Raw genomic sequence first — 18,951 nt, forward strand, 5'->3', positions numbered from 1 at the left:
CAGAGTCCTAGTTGTCTGTACAGTACTTCATGTATTCACTGCAAAAGGTACATAAATAGAAAGAAAATAATTAGTAATCTAAGCATCATGGTGATGATGAGACACCTGCAGGATAATCATCCAAATCAAATATTTGTCTGTGCTTCTTCAGATGATATATCTCTTCCTGCAACTGCTGAACAGCGGCAGAGCAGAGCGTGAACTGAAAGGTAAGAACCACTGACAGAGGAAAGAGAAATTCCTTCTGCTTTGCAGAGTCATAGGGCACAGCCTCATGTGACTATATCATGGATCTCAAACAATGCACTTCATAGTACACCATGATGTCCTGGTGTCACCACTTGGCATTAGCAGGTGAACAAGAACATCAAAACTAATTCACACAAGGTTTTGAGTAGAAAAAGATAATTATTTTAAAAAGCAAGCATTTATGCAGCTGAAAAAATTAGATGCCAGCAGCAATTATTTCCCTTGATCTATGTGGGACTTCATCTAGAGGATATTGGCTCTCAAAGGCTCTTAGAATATATCAAAATGAGATATTTGCTCTTAGATATGGCATTATGGAACACACATTCTCTACCTTATTGTTGTAAGAACATAAACAAAGATAAGTTTGCAGATAAGCTCAAAATAAAATAATATTTTATTACTGATCTATTTACAAATAGCTAGTCTGTTTTTTTTTTCTCCTACTACATGTGGGGCCCATTGACAAATTGTATTTACTAGCTGAGAACTTCAGAGACATTTAGGAGGTTTAAACACACACATAATTGAAAACGTGTCTAAATCCATAGGTGGCTTTGAAATGGCAAACACTATTGTTAAACCTTAATGAGCTTGACATCAACACTGCTCTTGTCACACGCTGTGGAACAAAGGCAAAGCATTGAAGTAGATGTCTTTCTGTGGATACCAAAGGTAGCAGTCTCACTGTTCTTGGCCCAAAGGAATTATTCAGGAAGAAATGCAAGCATTCCACTATGGTAGGATACCTTTAAAATCTATTTTGGGTTCCCAAGGTGCGTTGATATCAGAAGCTGTCCAGGGATGCTGCTGAATCAAGTCCTAACCTGACCCCTTTTCCAGTTGGCCAGCGTGGTCTACTGTAGAGATTGCACTAAGCTAGCCATAAACTCTGTGGGTAAGAGAGGTGGTAGACAGCTTTGCCACTGCACTTCTTGGTGTAGCAGTATTCACAGCCACAGATAGTGTGAAAAGTGGCTTAAGACAAGCCTACACATTGTCTGCATCTCTTTTGTCTTCACCTGTTACAAAAAATAGTCGGTTTTATTCCATTCACATTGTTAATTACCTTGAAAAAAGACAATATCATAACCTTAATCTTTGGGTAATCATATAGGGCTAAACAGACAAAACTGTTCATGCAAAGCAAGTAACCACCCAACTGCAATTTAAGGACCAGGAAAACAAAAATCCCAAGTAGAATTTTCAAGCACAAATTAGGCTTATCGTTTTTGAAAAATTATCCACATGCTGTCTGTTCACTGTGGAAAATGGTAATATTATGAAAGCATTTAGAAGTTGCAGTCTTATTTGATTACAGGTGGACTCCTTCATATACAATAAACAACAATCCATGTGCAAACCAAACCACTCTGAACTATGGAATAACATTTACTCTATTTCCTGCTATTTCTCTCTTAAACTGGTTTGGGTTAAAACCAAGAGAAGTCAACATGGGAAAGTAGGTTTTTTGTTTTTTTTATGTTTCAATTTCAGTTTGAAGACCAAAGAGAGTTAGAGAATATAGATACATTGTGGACAAGCTTTCCCAAGCATTTTTTGACCGAAACCTAACCAGTAAATCTCTTGAGCTTCAAATTGGTGCTTACTGACTGCACATTGTTAAAACAAGAACTTTACAGGAGCTCTATGTAAGAAACCTTCTGTTTTAATTGCTTTAGGTTATATTTGGCCTCTCCTACTCGTTGATTCCTATTAATTCAGAATTTCTTCTGGTTTCAGTAAAATGACTCAAGGAGAAATGTACTACATGATATGAATGAGGAAGGCAGAATAGCTCCATTTTTAAATAGTTATGAGATTTTTGCTGAATCTCAAAAAATGAAGACATTCCATTTGACAGCCCATTTAGGATATACATGCTACTTGACTGGTCATATTTTTCACTGAGAAGTAGCAAGCTTTGAATGTGTAATGTTGAATGACCTCAAGGAAGTTATTTTTCTTCATTCTGTCCAGTGGACCATGCTCAAACACCTGTGCCATATCTTGAAGTCATTTGTGATTGCCACAGAAGAAATAAGTGCTGAAACAGCATCATTAAGCCAAGTTGTCCCATTTGTGCACCTGTTTCAAAAGCAAAGTGAAAATAAAAACAAGACAAAATGAAGCATAGCAGCTTAGATTTCAGCTGTGCCCATACTTAGATTACAAACTTGATTTTTCCATTGGCAAAACGTTATGGGCATTGCGGAGTGGGTGCTGGAGGAGATAAGAGCTACTGAATACTTGCTCTGAATAGATAACTTACTGGTTGAACCTATGTGGGCATGAATTTTAAACCACCGCATTTAACCAGATAACTTCAGGCACTAATTCTTTCCATAAATCCTGTTGCTGTTCTGTATGTAGAAAAAAGTAAAATCCATATGTTTTCTGCACTTTCCATACCTGGGGATAGGTCAGTAGACATTAGGACTATGAGTAAGAGTGGATCTGACAACAGCCTGCAGGCAACTTCCCTAGGTTGAAATCTTGTTAAATCTTGCTAGCTACGCAGTCAGGTATTAGTTGATACTTACTTGCAAGGACAGAATAAAACTCAGGTGCTATATGGTAAGGATAATGCTGCCTGTTAGGTGAGTATGGACGTGTCTACACAAGACGCTTTACTGCGCATTAGACTGATGCACAGTAAAGCGTCACTGTCTACGTGTGCACTTGACTTATTGCTCATTAAATTAGTGCACTGTTTGCTAGTACCAACATATACAGGTACTAGATAAACAGCGCATTAGGTAATGCACAGTAGTGCACATGTAGATGCTGTCCACGAGAAATTTTGCTTCCAGTCAGCCCAGACAGCAGGAGGCCACTGCTGCCTGGCTAAGCCTGAATACAGGGTGGGGAGCTATTGCCAGCTGCACGGGCAGCTGTCTCCCAGCCCCATGCACATTAGGACTGGGAGACAGCTACCTCTGGAGCCAACATGGATCTCCTAGCCCCGTACACATCGGGACTGGCCCCTGTGCACTCTGCCAGCCTCTGTTTGGCACCCGGGGGAGCCTGGAGCTCTCCCTGGCTGCTGCGGTGAGGAAGAGCAGGGCAGAAGCAGCCCTGGACCAGGCTGCTCCCATTGGGCACAAATCTGTACCCAACAGGGCGCAGATGTAGACACGTTTCTGACCACATCTTACTGTTCTTTATTTTACTGCTCAGTAACCTTACTGCATATTAATTCTACATGTAGACACACCCTCTTTGTTTGAACTATTGTTTCAGTATGCTTTAAAGGGACTCTTCTGGAGGTACCATTGAGGTCTATTACTTCAAAACATACTATTCAAACACATTGTGCAAACCTTAATAATAAACTTGGAGCATAGCCCACTAAGTACATAAAGCATTATAAATGTCCAATACTAGCACAATTTTATCTAAGATTTCATTTGATTTAATTATTCATTGCAGTATTTAATATTCTTCTCTCTCTCTCTCTCTCTCTCTCTCTCTCTTTTAGTGCTACACTAACATTTTTTGAGGGAGCTCTGATTCAGTTCATGAGACCAATGGCTCAAAACTCAAGAGTGTGTTTCATTGAGTCATAGTTAAATGCATGGCTCTCATCTTTGTCTCTCAGATATGGAATAGAGGCAATTCAAATATGGTAATAAAGTAGTGAATGAGAAAAAATACGTATATGTAGACAGGAACTAAGAGAATTATGAAAATTAATTTTACATGAGATCTGCAAATGAAATCTCATTGCTTGATACTGATCAGTGTCTGCTTTTGAATTCTAATGTGCCATATAGAAAATGCCATATGCCAAAGTTTGAAAGCAATTCTGACATTTGCTTTTCCTTAGAAGCCAATAGTAGTTCCTGCTACTTGTATTTCTATTTTAATTTATAAGCTAGGCAAATGGCTAGTTTGTACCCTAATATCTTATCAGAAAAGGAAATGTGGTGATTTCAATTTCCTTTTCTACCACCTCTGATACTTCTTTCTCAATCCTGCTCAAGCATTTCATTCCTCTTACAGCTTGCAGAAGGACTGGGGATAGTTTACATGGGCAATTGCTAATAGAGGTGTGTGAAATGGGCTGTATTTGATTTGGATTCAGATTCAGCCTCAATTGAGGACAGTGATTTGATTCATTGATTTGGATCACTGTCTCGATTCGATTCAGCCAAATCCAAATTTGAAGAGTCGATGCTAATTCAGAGAATCAGCAATTTGGCCATAGACACAGCTTTAAATGTTTTTTCTATATACAGGAGCACGGGAGGTGGGGGGGGGGGCGGGACCCTGCACCCTCCCAGCTCAGTGATTGGCCACGGGGGGACCCCGAGTGCAGCCCCAGGAGGCACCAGTCACCAAGCCGGGAGGGTACAGGGGGGCCACTTCCGGGTCTGCTGCCAAGTGCGCTGGGGACTCCTGTGGGATGCTCCATCCACCCCACCATTTCAGTGTTCATGAGCCACCTGATACCTTGAGGTATGTAGGAAAAACATTTAAAGCTGTGTCTATGTCTGAATCATCAAATCTGTCTGAATCTGTCCAAATAGATTCGGAAGGTTCCGAGTCGATTCAGAGAGATTAAAGGGTCTCCTGATTCGATTCTGATTTGGAGATTTAGCCACCAAATCGGGCTGAATCCCCGCCAAATTGAATCAGTGACCGACGCTTTGCACAGCCCTAATTGTTAATGCCCCTCTTACCGTAGTCTGTTGCATGACTAATACTAAAGGGACTTTGCCACGATTGATACAGTAGCACACACTGAAGAGGCAAATAGAACACATAACACTTAAAAGAGCTTAAATGCAATCTAAACCATGAAGCTGATACACACACACACACACGCACACACACACACACACACCCTTCCTCTGTTAAAGTGGTTTAAAGCTTCTTGGAATGGTTCAAAATTGTACCTGGAGAAAACAAGCACTCTCTTGATCTTGGTCACAGTGAATTGGATTGCTGTTAGGTGTAGACACCGAGTATCCTGTGACATGGGTCTAACTTGTCCTTCAGGCATCCTGTACTGCATTGCTCCTTGCCCCCACCCCATGCTGCTGTAACTGGACACTTTCTCCTTTTCTTTGGCACTTTTTATCAATGAGCTCCCATGCACAGCTTGTTCAATAAAAACTATCTTTCAAATAATCAGTTGTATCCTCACTTCCTACTTGACAGCCACCTTGCTCATGCTCCCCACAGTATTCCAAAAACATAAGTGTAAGCACTCCCTTCCCCTTCTGCCCCCCACCCCACAAGTTAGGCAAATAATTGCAGAGTTTGGTCAAGTTCAGGCTATTGAATTTTATTAAACTTGTTCAGTTTTCCTTCTCTTGTAAACACTAGTGAAAATGCCTCCCAGCCACAGGTCACCCACCCCTGGATCCCCAAAGCAGATCTAGGAGGGGTTGGCAGGATTGGTGGGGGTTTGGTAAGTCTGCTGGAGGGGTTCCCCAGTCAGGGGGTTAAAAATAGCCAAGTCAGGTTGGGGGTGCACCGTTTTTGGGCAGTTTAAGCTTGTTGTATGTCTGAGTGATTATGCATTTAGATCAACCTAACCCTGGTTAGTTCAATCTAAATGTGACACCTGTACATACCCTTAGCTACCTTCTTGTCTAAACTTTGTTCACTATGTACAACACTACTATTATGTTAACTACAAATGAGCTTTTCCTTGAAAGTTGTTTTTTTAAACTTAACTCGGATGCAGTGGGATTTTAAAAGTATCTTATATTATTTTGCAAATTTGATTTATGAATCGTATGCACAGAAAGGGCAGTAACTGGACACTTTCTCCTTTTCTTTGGCACTTTTTATCAATGAGCTCCCATGCACTGCTCTCATTCTGTTTCACCATCACAAGATTTTTTTTCCCTTTGTGCTGAATACAGCACATAAGCATAAGCTGGGCGGAGTTGGTCCCCCTCCACCCAGATTGTATATACATGACTGCAGCCTAATAGTGGGGAATGATCCAAGTGATCAGTTCATCCATTGGACTAAACTTTCTAAAATCAGCTAGAGAGATTTTTTACCCTCCTTCTGTTGAATATATGTCAAAATTGGAAATGCCTGTAAATGAGGGACATTTCCTGACTGACAGTTCTTTGCAAGTAGTGTTGTGCCAGAAACCAAGTGTTCTTTCATTGTTACATGAATATTATTTTCTAAGCATTCCTACTTTAGTGAATGCAGCTTATTTTATAAGGGTCAAAGTCCATGATACCACTCTGGAAGTTGCTGGTAGAAATGAGTTCAAAATGTTCACGGGGAAGCGGTGCGGGGGGAGTGGGCTGGAGCGGGAAGAGCATTTATCTCTTCCATCATAACTCTCCTACAAGGAAAAAAAAGTGGGGAACCTTAATGAGTGAGCTTAGAAACTCAAAACTGAAATCTTTAAGAATTGTTAAAGTGCTTGAAACAAGATGGGTGGCCTCCAGCCATAGCTCTGTAAAGGCTGTCTGGGAATGCTATTAAGCATTCTACAGCACAAATACTTTAAGAGTTCTTCAGAGAATACTCAGTGTGACAGGAAGGGAGGAACAATGTATGGAGGGCCTGCCGTTACACATTCTTCTGAAGCATTTGTCATGAACCTAAGAATCATGTCTGTGTGGAACTGTGTGAACTGGAGAGAACTGGGCTGGTGAGCACACTTACTTCCCCTTCCCCCTCCAGTGTACTGCTCCTCTGCTGCCTGTAATATTTGCCAGGCTGGCAAGCCTAATTAATCTTAATTTAGGGAGAAATGGAAGCTGAGATGAACCAACCAAAGTGGGGAGAAGGGGAGAAAAAAAGGGGAGATGACAGCTGCATAAAATATGGATTGGAAAAACACGGCCCACGCTATGGATTGGTGCTTTTTTAGCCTTTCATTTCTGAAGAGCTGGATTCATATCCTAGATTTGAGTAAATTTGATGAACTCAACCTAGAGTCCAGGCCACAGCCCATTAAGTCTGATGGGAGCCTTTCCATTGAACTCAGATGCTTTTACCTTTCGTCTTTAGTCTCTTCTGGGCATTTTCTTACAACAAAAGTGACCGTATAATGTGCCATCTATGAAAAATTTGCCTTAGAGAAGCACAGCAGTAAAACTGCAAGGACAGGGTAGGTCGGGATTTGAAGGGCATTAGCAGAATGGTTGTAAATGTGTAAATTTACTGAGTGCTGGAGCAAGTAAAAAAATAATGTTCACGACAGATTTTCCCTTTTTCACCTATTCCACTCAACCCCGTATCAATATTCTTCTGTGGCATTGGTGCTTTAATGAATGGCATGTGTGTCTCTCTCTCACACCTCATATACACAGAAGCAAAAATAACTATCAGAATAGAATTGCTACATTTTTTGGAACCTGGTGAATAATTAGCTTTAGGGGGAGAGAGTTTGACCATCATTGTTCACGTAAGCAATAGAACCTATCAGAGAATGGGAAGAATAAAAGCAGGAAAATTTTATATCTAAGAATGAAAGAACTTGTTTGTCTTTGAAAGGTATGTCATTTTTTCCCCTTAAGGGTGTACACTATTATTTGAGCTTGGAGAGAATCAATAGGAGTTGATGCCACTCAACTCATTGCAGGATCCATCCTTAAATTTAGCATTTTAATTTAATAGCCAACATAGTGATTGTAAGAACCAGACCCTAAAATATTTGCAGGCAGTAGGTTCAATGAGAATTTTCTGTGCAAAATGCTGTTAGGATTGGCTTACGTTCATTAACTCTACCCAGAATGTTTTGCTAATAGTATATTAGTTTCCATATTTATAACATAAGTGCCCATTTATTTTTTTAATTACCAAATCATAATGTCCATTTGCTCTATGATATGGGACATAATGATTTTTATTTATTTATATGTAAAGGCTCTTTTATTCTGTTCTTGTGCTTCAGATCCAGTCTTTCTGTTTTCTGTCTAACAGGTCTTCACACATAAGTAAAACTAAATATATCTCCAATTAAAAGGAAAAGTGTTTAGAAGTGCTGTTTGTCATTTGCTTTTGCCTCTCAAAAGTCTAGCTTTTCATTTAGCACAGAATAAAATAAAAACTTCAGGGGGAAAAGAACACTTGAATTCTGCTGCTTTCTTTCCTTTTTTTTCAGTCTGTGCTCAAAATTCAAAGTCTCTTTTCTCTCCTTGACTGATCACAGAGAAGGGCGGGGGATAGGGAAGAAGGCGGGGGAGGGGGGGGAGAAAAATCTCACCCCAGAATAAGAGGTATATACCATGCACACAATCGATGACAGCCAGTCTTGGTAGAGAAAGCAGCAGCAAGCTAAATTTCAATGCCTGAGTTTGTGTCTAGAGTATTTATTGTGATTTTAAATTCTTAAAAGTATAAACTTCTCTTCGTGAGGTCTGCAACGCTTCTCAGGATGATTATGTCCCTTCATTAAGGCTGTGGTGAGGCAAATAGTTTAACACAGTTTAAAAGAAGACTGGACAAAATAATGGACAACAGTTCCATCAGTAGGATTTAAACATGGGAGGATGAATGAGAACTTTCCAAATCTCTGAATGCTGCAGTGAGAAAGCAGCAGGGGGTGGAAAATTCTGTATACATGTTCGCTCTCTCCCTCAGCATTTATACTCTGTGATTGTGTGGGACAGGATGCTGGGCTAGATAGACCTATGGCATGATCCAGTAAATGTCAATCTTATGTTTTCATCAGCAGTACTAATATAAAATGGTACTGCAATTGCTTGAAGTACATTGAGTATCTCCTGTGTCTTTAAGATCAAATAACTTATTCAACCGTACCTATGTAAGATGTTGAAGTGAGCTAATGGCCAATGAAAACAGCTATTGCTATCCAATACTTTCCTCATTCCATGTGATAAGTAGTGGGTTTGGGCTTTTTGGCTGCATTAAAGAAGAAACCCTGAGGCCTTTTAGAGTTGTTGTTCCTTGATGTTGCCTCTTCTTAAGAAGGACCATTTAGGATGAAGGTTTGCTCTGGTGATAGGGTTGTTCTGCTGTGCTGACTGACATGGAATTGCCTGAAGGCTCAGGACAACTAAATTGGTCCTTTTGTAGAAGAATTCTGGAAGTGGTCTCTCAGGCCTTTCGTTCCAAACTTCACTTCCCCTGTAGGACCAATATTTGAAATGATGTAAAAAATGTGGGCAGCCCATAAACTTGCTCAGACCCAACTTGGAATGTAATCCCTGTTTCTGCAGAGGTGTCACTGCCTTGAGATGCTGGACATGAGTGAAAAAGGTTCTTTTGATAGGAATTCTTTGGCTCTTCCAGTTTCTACTCCTAATCCTTGATAAAAATAACAACATATATATGTGTGTGTGTGTGTGTATACCAGCTTTAGAGAGAGAGAGTTTGACCATCATTGTTCACATATGCAATAGAACCTATCAGAGAATGGTGTGATAATTATATGGTGTGAAATACACATACACACATTTTATGGATGTGTGTATATAATATATTAACATTTTTCTTCAAAATTATCCAGATTTCCATCAAAACAAAACAAAAAGTTGTATTTATTTGTTTATTTTTGAGCAAAGGAAAACAAACAAAAATAGTTTGAATAAGACATGAGCCGCATTTCTTTTTTGGTTTTGAATGGAATCTAATCTAAGGTCCAAGTAATTTGGGAGCCATAATCTGTCCTTCTTGACTTGACTGATCAGAACAAATGAAGAAGGCAAATCTGAGTGGCTGATTCCACAGTTGAATAAGATTAGAAGATGAAGTAACAAAGAGGGACTGAAATCCTAACAATTTTTTTAAACAAGAAATGGGAATTTTGTCATGGAAATTTTCATTTTCATAGCTGATTGTTACATGAAAAGCCTCTTGATGATATTTTTCTTTTTTGGCCAGCTCTACCTTTTTCTTCTCTCAGGCATTAATGGAAGAATTGTGATCCAAACAATGTGACCAAGAAGAGCTAATTACTAGAATATTGTAATTAACTGTATAGAGATGTTATGGCAATAGTGTCATTTTATAATACTTATTACATTTCACATTTTCAGAATTCTGTACAAATGTACTCATTAATTAATTGTTATAATATCTCTGAAAGCTTATATACAAAGGCATGATGATATCCCTAAATTATCTGCTGTATACAGGTGGGGAAAGAGACAGAGGTCATGTGAATTGTGAAAAGTTATTCAGCAAGTCTGTGGAAAGCTGGGATTAGGGCTTTTTTTTCCAAAATCATTTTCTGATTCCTAAAGATCATGCTGCTTCCCAAAAGATAGGTGGGTTAAATGGGAATAATTTTAGCACTTGATTCTCAGCCTTATATTTGCCATTGATTCTTATTTGCTTGGCCTGCGGATAGCATAAACCAGGATCATTGTTGACTGAAATAACATTTAGGCTGGGATTGTCAAAAGTACCTATGGGAGTTTGGTACCTTGTTTACATTGTATTTTTGCATGGAGCATGTAGTCTAGTTCACCCAGAGTACAGCTCATACAATTTGCATTTGGCACATTTTTCCACATAGCTCTTACAGTATAGTTGCTATTTCTGTTAGGGAAAAAATGGTAGAGGTTTTATTTTTAAACTGTTCCTCCAGTCATGTCCTTATATAGAGAATGTGTCCCACTCTGAGGCCCCTGGCACATATTAATATTAACTGATTAATTGCACAATAAATTTAGACCAGCCTGTATGCCTACCCAGGAAGGGGCTGGGTGTATTTGTTCCCAGGAGCTTCTCCTTGCTGCCTTCCTTTTCTGAGCTGGCTGTTAGTGACTCACCTGCCACACCTTAGTGGGATAAACTGTCATGAGCTTGACCTCATGGGGCACCAGTGTTTTCGAATGCCAGGTACGTCTGGCCAAGGGTGCCCAAACCCTTCCCAAGTTTGCTTTAGCTGGACTGGTTAGCTCTGGGCCCACTGGTCAGGGCACTGGCTTCCATTACAGCAGGATGTGGTCTTGGCACAGTATTGATGACCCTGAATCAGGCCGTCCCTTTTACTACCTCTGCCAGCCCTTCTGGGCTGGCCTGCAGTCAGTCTCTCATCACATCCTTTCCCATATGCCAACTCCAGTTTCTCATTTGCCATGCTGGACTTATTCCTCAGTCTCTATCCACTGCTTCTCACAAGTGCTGGGGGTTTGGGGTACTGCCTTTACCCCCTTTCTGTAGCTGTCTCTCCCTTTCAGCCACCATCCAGTCCACTAGGTCAAGGACCTCCATCTGGGTGTCAACTCAATCTCTAATAAAAACATTTCCATATCGTGGGTCAGCATTGTCCTGGGCTATTCTAATTCCAGTCCAAACACAAACACAGGAAGGAAAATAAGGCTCGAAACTTATCTATCTCACCATGGTACTACTGCCAGTCTTCTCTGTCAGGCCAGCACCTGAGCCTACCCACCGTGGTTCTGCATCTCTTGTGCATGCTCACTCAATTGCTGTCACGCATGCTCTCACAGTCTCTCCTCCCAGGAGCCTTCCTTCCTTCATCAGTCTTGCAGCTTTTCCTTTCTGCCCCTAATTTGGCTCTGGGCTCACATACAGTGAGTATGGGTCTCCTGATCGTTGTACTTCTGCCCTGGGTCCTCCAGAGCCCCCTCACCACTGCACCTGGCAACCTTCTCTCTCCTGACCCCTCCATTGTCTACAGTGATGCGATAAAGCCTTTGTCAGCTAAAAATGGGTGCAGTGTGTGTGTGTGTGTATGTGTGTGTGTGTGAGCGGGGGCTGGGAGGGAGAAAGTTAGTGAAGCCATGGAAGAGAGGAGTGGGAGGGAGGAAAGGACAGGAGTGAAAAAGCACATCAGGCCCCAGGGAGATCAAAAAGCTAACCTAGACACTTGCTTCCTCTAGTAATGAGGTAGGAGCCCCATTACACAGCCACATGTGCAAAGTAATTATCACACCATAAAAATGTCTATCCAGCTGTAAAAAGAACTAACCAGTTATAAAGTTAGTGCTTGAAAATGTGTAAGAGCTCTATAGCTGGTTTCTATCCTGCTTTAATTTGAACGTGTGGTTGGGCCTTGACTCACAATTTCACCATTTGTGGTATTTAAGGATTTTTTTCAGATAGTCGCTTTCACACTCTGGTATGAGCAAGCTTAGGGCCTGGATCACAAAACCTAGACAGAACCCTGATGTTTGGTTAAACTATTGATACGTTATGACCCTTCTCAGCATTTGACTGCTGCTTACTAAAGCTTATGCATCTTTGATTTAGTTACCCTATAAGGTACAAATCTATCCTGCTTTCTGCCTGAGTTCAGACTAATGGTGCTAACAACCTCTTTTGGAAGTTCAATCATTTTGGTCATTTCAATTATCAATTCAAATGGCTGAAATGTTCACCTACATGCGTCTAATATTTTCTTTTTTTTTTTCTTTAAAAAAAAGGTCAGATAATTATCTGTCATGTCATAGTCATACTGTCTTGCACCTAGATATTTTCCATAGCCATCAGGAAAAGCTTCCACAGAAGCACTGCTTCTGAATGAGTTGTTACATAGCATGGTTCCGTTAGCTCCCATTCTGTCTCCTGTACTTTTGTGGATTCATATAAAGCTAAGAGGTAGACTAGGGTGGGAAATTGTAGCATACTAACTACTCTGAGATAGGGATGGTGAGTTGTGTCAGTTTGAGGTTAGGCAGGAAAATAGGGCAGGGTGGCACCTTAGCCCCGCCTCTACATGTGCAGGTAAAGGCACGATGGGATCTAACGCGCGATTAGCACAATTGAACCTCTTGACATGCCACACATACATGGCAGAAGGTGCAATTGTGGGATTGCACATTAGGTCCCTTCGCACATCATTGCTGGTACAGGGGGAGGCAATCCAGAGCTCCCCCTCCACCAACAAGAAGAAAGCTCCCTGGTTGGGGGCCTCATGCACCCCAGTTGAGGTGAACGGGAGAGGTCCCGAATGATTGGAAAAGGGCAAATATAGTGCCAATATTTAAGATACGGAAAAGGGAGGACCCAGGGAACTACAGACTGGTCAGCTTCACCTCAGTCGCTGGAAAAATCATGGAGCAGATCCTCAGGGAATCCATTTCTAAGCACTTGAAGGAGGAGAAGAAGGTGGTTACGAAAAGTCAGCATGGATTCACCAGGGGCAAGTCATGCCTGACCAACCTGATTGCCTTCTATGATAGGATGACTGGCTCTGTGGATGTGGGAAGACCAGTAGATGTGTTATACCTTGACTTTAGCAAGGTTGTTGATACAGTCTCCCACAGCATTCATGCTAGCAATCTAAGGAAGTATGGATTGGATGAATGGGCTGGATAGAAAACTGGCTGGAGCATTGGGCTCAGAGGGTAGTAGTCAATGGCTTGGTATCTAGTTGGCAGTTGATATGAAGTGGAGTCCCCCAGGGGTTGGTCCTGTGGCCAGTTTTGCTCAATATCTTCATCAGTGACCTGGAAGATGGTGCAGAGTGCACCCTCAGCAAGTTTGCAGATGGCAGCAAGCTGCGGGGAGTAGTAGATACACTGGTATCTTGGTAACTTGTTCTGGGCAGTCTGCCTACCTCATGGTAACTTGTGTGGGCAGCCTGCTCTTTGGGCTTCTTTCCATCCCAACATTTGAGTTAGTACATTCAAGTTGCTCCAGCTCAAACAAAAGTGACCATGATCCAAAAAAGCCCTTAAACTGCAAAGAGTTATTGCAACGAGTAATCAGACTTCAACAGCTACATTCCTGCTGTCCTGATTGCACAAGCATCAAAAGTCCTCAGGTTTTAACACACCTTTACCAAGGAGTTTAGTGCATCAAATAATTCCAAGAGAGGTTTTTGTTTGCAGATGCAAACTAAGTGAGGTGTAAACAACTGACAACTTGAGCTAACACTATAGTAAAGATTAGACCTGCAAGTCCTCCACCAGACTTCTTTTGGAAACTCCCAAGGATGGGGATCCCACAATTTGTTTGGGAAGCATGTTCCAAAACTTGACTACCCTCATAGTCAGAAAGGTACTGCTAATCTCCAACCTAAATTTTCCCCTCTGCAGCTTGAGGCCATTGTTCCTGATCCTGCCCCCTACAGAGAAAAGCCCACCTCCATCCTCTGTATAATCACTCTTTAGGTATTTGAAGGCTGTTTTCAAATCCTGTTCCTCTGCTTTCCCCTCCCCCGCGTCTTCTCTTAAATAACCTGAGTTCTTTCAGCTTTTCCTCATAAATATTGCCTCCCAGGCCCCTAAGCATTTTTGATGCCCTGCATTGGACTCTTTCCAAGCTGTCCAATCTTTCTTGAAGTGTGGGACACAAAACTGGACACAGGATTCCAGGTGAGGCCTCATCAGTACTGAACAGAGCGGAAGAATCACTTCCCTTGATTTGCCTTTGATAACTACTCATTGAGGGCAATGAGCCAATCAGTTATGCATTCACCTAACATTACTTTCATCTAGTCTATATTTCCTAAATAGTTCGTCAGAGATGATTTCAAAAGGCTTACTGAAGTCAAGGTATATCACATTCACTGCTCTTCCCATATCCACACAGCCTGTTACCTTATCATAAATGGAAATCAAGTTGGTCAGGCAACTAGCTCCTGGTGAATTCATGCTGGCTGTTCTTGATCACCTTGTTCTCCTCTAGGTGTTTCATAATGGATTCCTTGAAGACCTGCTCCATGATCTTTCCAGGTAGAGAGGTCAGGCTGACATTTGTGGTGCAAAAAAGGGTATGGATACAGTGACCATACTTCCTGGTTTGGCTGGGACACTTGGATTCTGTAGGCCAGTCCAGAATGATTGGTCAAAAGTGCTGGACCAGAGTCCAGTGGGGAGGCAGAGCGGCATGGCATGAGGCAGGTGGCTGGGCAGGCACTGCTGCTGCTGCTGCTGTTGCTGTCTGGGAGCAAGGATGTACCACATGTGGGAGGGGTGGTGCCTGCCCCAGTCAGTCCACCTTTCTCCTGCACAGCAGCAGCAGCAGCGCCTGCCTGGCTGCCTGACTGGTGCACCATGCCATTTCACCTCCCCACTGGACTCCAGCCTGGCACCTTTGACCAACTGGCCAGGACCATCCTACAGAATCTGTGTGTGTCCTAGCCAAACTGGGATGTATGGTCACCCTGGATATGGATGTCTGTTTGCTAGGCCTTTGTGATACCATTACATTTTTTTGGAGGTGCAAAGACAATGTCTGTTTTCATTCCAATGGTGTTTCTTTCAGAGTGAGGTAGTGGTTGGTGAAGTTAAAATTAAGGGGCTAAACTCTGATCCCTCACTCTAAAACCTGACTTAAGGCATAAGTAATCATGATTTTTATAGTCACCAGTCCAAAGTCATGTGTAAATCGGGTTGGTGATAGAGTTAAAATTCACTGGTCAACTACATGGTGGGGAAAAAAAGCCCTCAGAATCCCTTTTAGGAGTTTTACCAAATTAAAAAGAAACAGTCATCATAACCTATGGCATGTGTAGTAAAATCATTAATTGTGATTAACTCTTCAGTTATTCATGTGGAAAAAAATACATCATAATTTCTTAGTTGTGTTGCAATTTTCTGTTCAATAGCATCCGCTCATTACCATGCACCATACAATGCTACTCACTATTCAGCTTTCAGAGAGAAAATCTGAAATAGCTGTTGGTGATTTGGAGAATGGGATGACCCAGGTACTGTCTGACTAAAACATGCTATATTTCTTGCTTGATTAAGCAGCAAAGAAAAAGTTGTTCTTTGACCATTTTCCAGACATCATTTTCCTGCAACCTCCTCCTGACAGCTGAATGGTTTTGAATCCCATTTTTGTCTCCTCCACCTCTGGTTCCTTCTTCTTCAGAACCTTTCTCTCCCCATTGAACTAACCACCTGGTTACTCAGAGAGTCTCTCTCTTACTTCTCAGAAGACATCCGGCACTGCAGAGCCCAAGCGGCTTTTAAAATTGCAGCACTATGTTCAGTATAGACAAGTGAATTTGACTGAAACTACTATTTTATGATCTTTCAAGCAGAGACAGGCTCCAAAAAGACTCTGTCACCTTGCAGGAGTCATCGAGGTGTGACTATTCACTTGGCTTCTTTTGCTCTACTAAAAAAAATTCTAAAAAGGAAAACTTTTGAACTACTGACCTGAATATCCATTTTTAAATGTATATGAATGCTGCAGACTAAGTTAATTTTGGTAAATAGATAGTTTAGGTTGATTCTGCAAGGGGAACACATGACCTTGTAGACTGGACATTTGTAGAGCATGTAAAGAATGGTGCACATAATAGGGAGCAGGACTCTTCTGTTGCTCTATCTAGCTAACTAATATTGGAAAAACTCTGTAGAGCTAGAAGTTGATTACTGCTGACTCATTGATTTGGGAACTTAAGCAAAATAGATGAAGTTTTTTGTTAGAGCAGAAGGGAACTAAACCAGCTTACTGAATATAAAGTCATGAATGTAAGTGACATACACCTGTGTTAGCTGCTGTAAATACTATTCTTCTTCCTGAAACTAAATGCAAAAGAGAGTCTAGGAAACTAAAACATTACTAGGAAAAATACGTATGCACTAACTCTTTCTGGTGGGACCTCTTGGGCACATTCAGATGAGCGTGGATGTGCAGTATGCAGTGCTCCAGACTTGTCTGTGGTGCCGTAGACTGTGCATGCCACACATGCAGACATTCCCAACACTGCTAATTTGTAGTGGGGGGGGGGGGGGGGGGGCAGGGAATTTTGACACCGGAAGATCCCAGTGAAAAAAAAACCCCCGTGCCTTAAAAAAATTGGGGTGGCACATGTGGCGGCAGCATTCAGTGCCAGAAACTGGAGCCTGGCCAGCCAGAACCATGCTCCAGCTGCCGACCAGGCTCTGTGCTGCTGGATTGCCATGGCTGCAGCCCCCAGAGGCCCTCAGGACCCTAGGTAAAGCTGCTGGGACCCACCCAGGTGCTGGCCCCAGCCTCCCCTACCCCACCCAGGGCAACGTGTTCCCCCCCCCCCCCCCCCAAAGCACACATGCACAGCTGTTTCCCTGGAAGTTATTTGTCCCTGGGGAAATGTACATTTCCGCTCATATAGACACACCCTTTTTGTGAAAATGTGGCCTTTGCTTACATGTCCATTGAGTGACAGAAGACAGGATGGAGGTGTGTCTTTATAGACTAACTGAATAAAGTGCATCTCTATGTGGTCTTCTGTCTGACTTCAGACTAACATGGCTGATAAGCAAACAAGGGAGCAAGGAGAATGTCCCACAGATATAAAGGTGAAGCGTAGTTCTCTGGGAAAAGAGTTTCTTGCACCAGGACTGTATTGTGGCTGTGACAGCTGAAAAGTGTGCCTGTGTGATAAAGGTGCTTGCTGAAGGCTCTATGAAGGTTGTACCAAGTGTTTTGCTGTATTTGTTTAGATATTAAGCTATCTGTTGTTGCTAAAAGCCTAATTAAAGTTTAAGATATATTGAGGCCTTGTATAAAGTAAGGCCTAGTAAATTTAGCAAAGCCTAGAAGTAGTAAGGCCCTGTGGCGCAGTTAAAATTACCTTATCAAAGCAATGCAAGGCTTGTACTGCTATTTGGTCAGTCTAAGGACAGTTGAAGTAAAAGGAATCTGAGTGGTCGTACATTATCGGTATCATTCAGAAGCTATAAATTGGCTGGAATATCTGGAAACTATTCAGAAAGAAGATACAGCTCTGTGAAAAGGATTAGTTAGCTGCTGCCTGGATCAGTGGGCCCATGGACCTCAAGGAGCCCAAGGACTGCATTCCAGGGTCCTTCCCGGTACCCTTTGGACAGAGCTGTTCAGGGACGCCTGACTTTGCTGAACTTTGTGGAAAGAGAAACTTGCTGTGTATCAGGCATCAGAGGGGACTGTCGATAAGTTGCCAACGTGAATTGCTTTTGTCTGTCATTGTTTGTTTTGTTACTACACGTAGTTATGTTTTTGTTAAGTCAATAAATCTTTCTTACCTTTCTATCCCCGACCACACTCTCAATCCCAAACCCTCCGCAAGCAGCAGCTGGGACAGTGGCATAGCCGGATTTTGGGGAGCATAATTGTACTTGAAAATCTTATTAGTTTTGTTCTAAGGATTTAAATGAAGGTGTTATTTAGGAGGGTGTTATTTAGTATTACTGAAGTCATACTTGTACAATCCCTTCTGCTGGGCCCTGCTTGCAGTATTAGGGCCAGCTTCAAATTTTGGGGGGGTTTGGCTCAACCTCCACCCTCACCAGCCTAGAAACCTGGAAAAAAATCCACCTTATTCTGGGTATTAAAAGAACAACTTCCCCACTTGCAGCCAATTCTGTAACAAACATAATATAACATTTTTTTGCTAGCTGGAGATATTGTCACTTGTATCTGCTGCCTCAGGTTCACCACTGGGATTGGTGCCATTTGGGATTTGCCACCCTACTACTGATCTTGGCCCAAGTCACAGGGAGTGCTGGCATCTTGATGACCCTGTACAACTGTCTCCTGCAGCCCGTATGTGCCTTCCAAATGAAAAAAATTGAGGATGGAGGCCATGTGATAGAAAGATCTGGACAGTGACCCAAAGATTTGGCCCACCTTGGCTCCTTGTGTTTAAATTTTTAAGACACAGATCAGTGGATAGGCACAATTTGGCTCTTAAACTTTTGAATCTGCATATCCAATAAGGGTATGCAAATTTTAGAACACTGAGTTGGTCACATGACCAACTAATATATGTGTTTGTGTGTGTATGCATGTATATGTGTATATAATACATGTGTGTACACATGTACACACATGCATACATATATATCCCCCCCCCCC

Source organism: Alligator mississippiensis, chromosome 3 (genome assembly GCF_030867095.1).
Source record: "Alligator mississippiensis isolate rAllMis1 chromosome 3, rAllMis1, whole genome shotgun sequence".
Lineage (NCBI taxonomy): Eukaryota > Metazoa > Chordata > Crocodylia > Alligatoridae > Alligator > Alligator mississippiensis.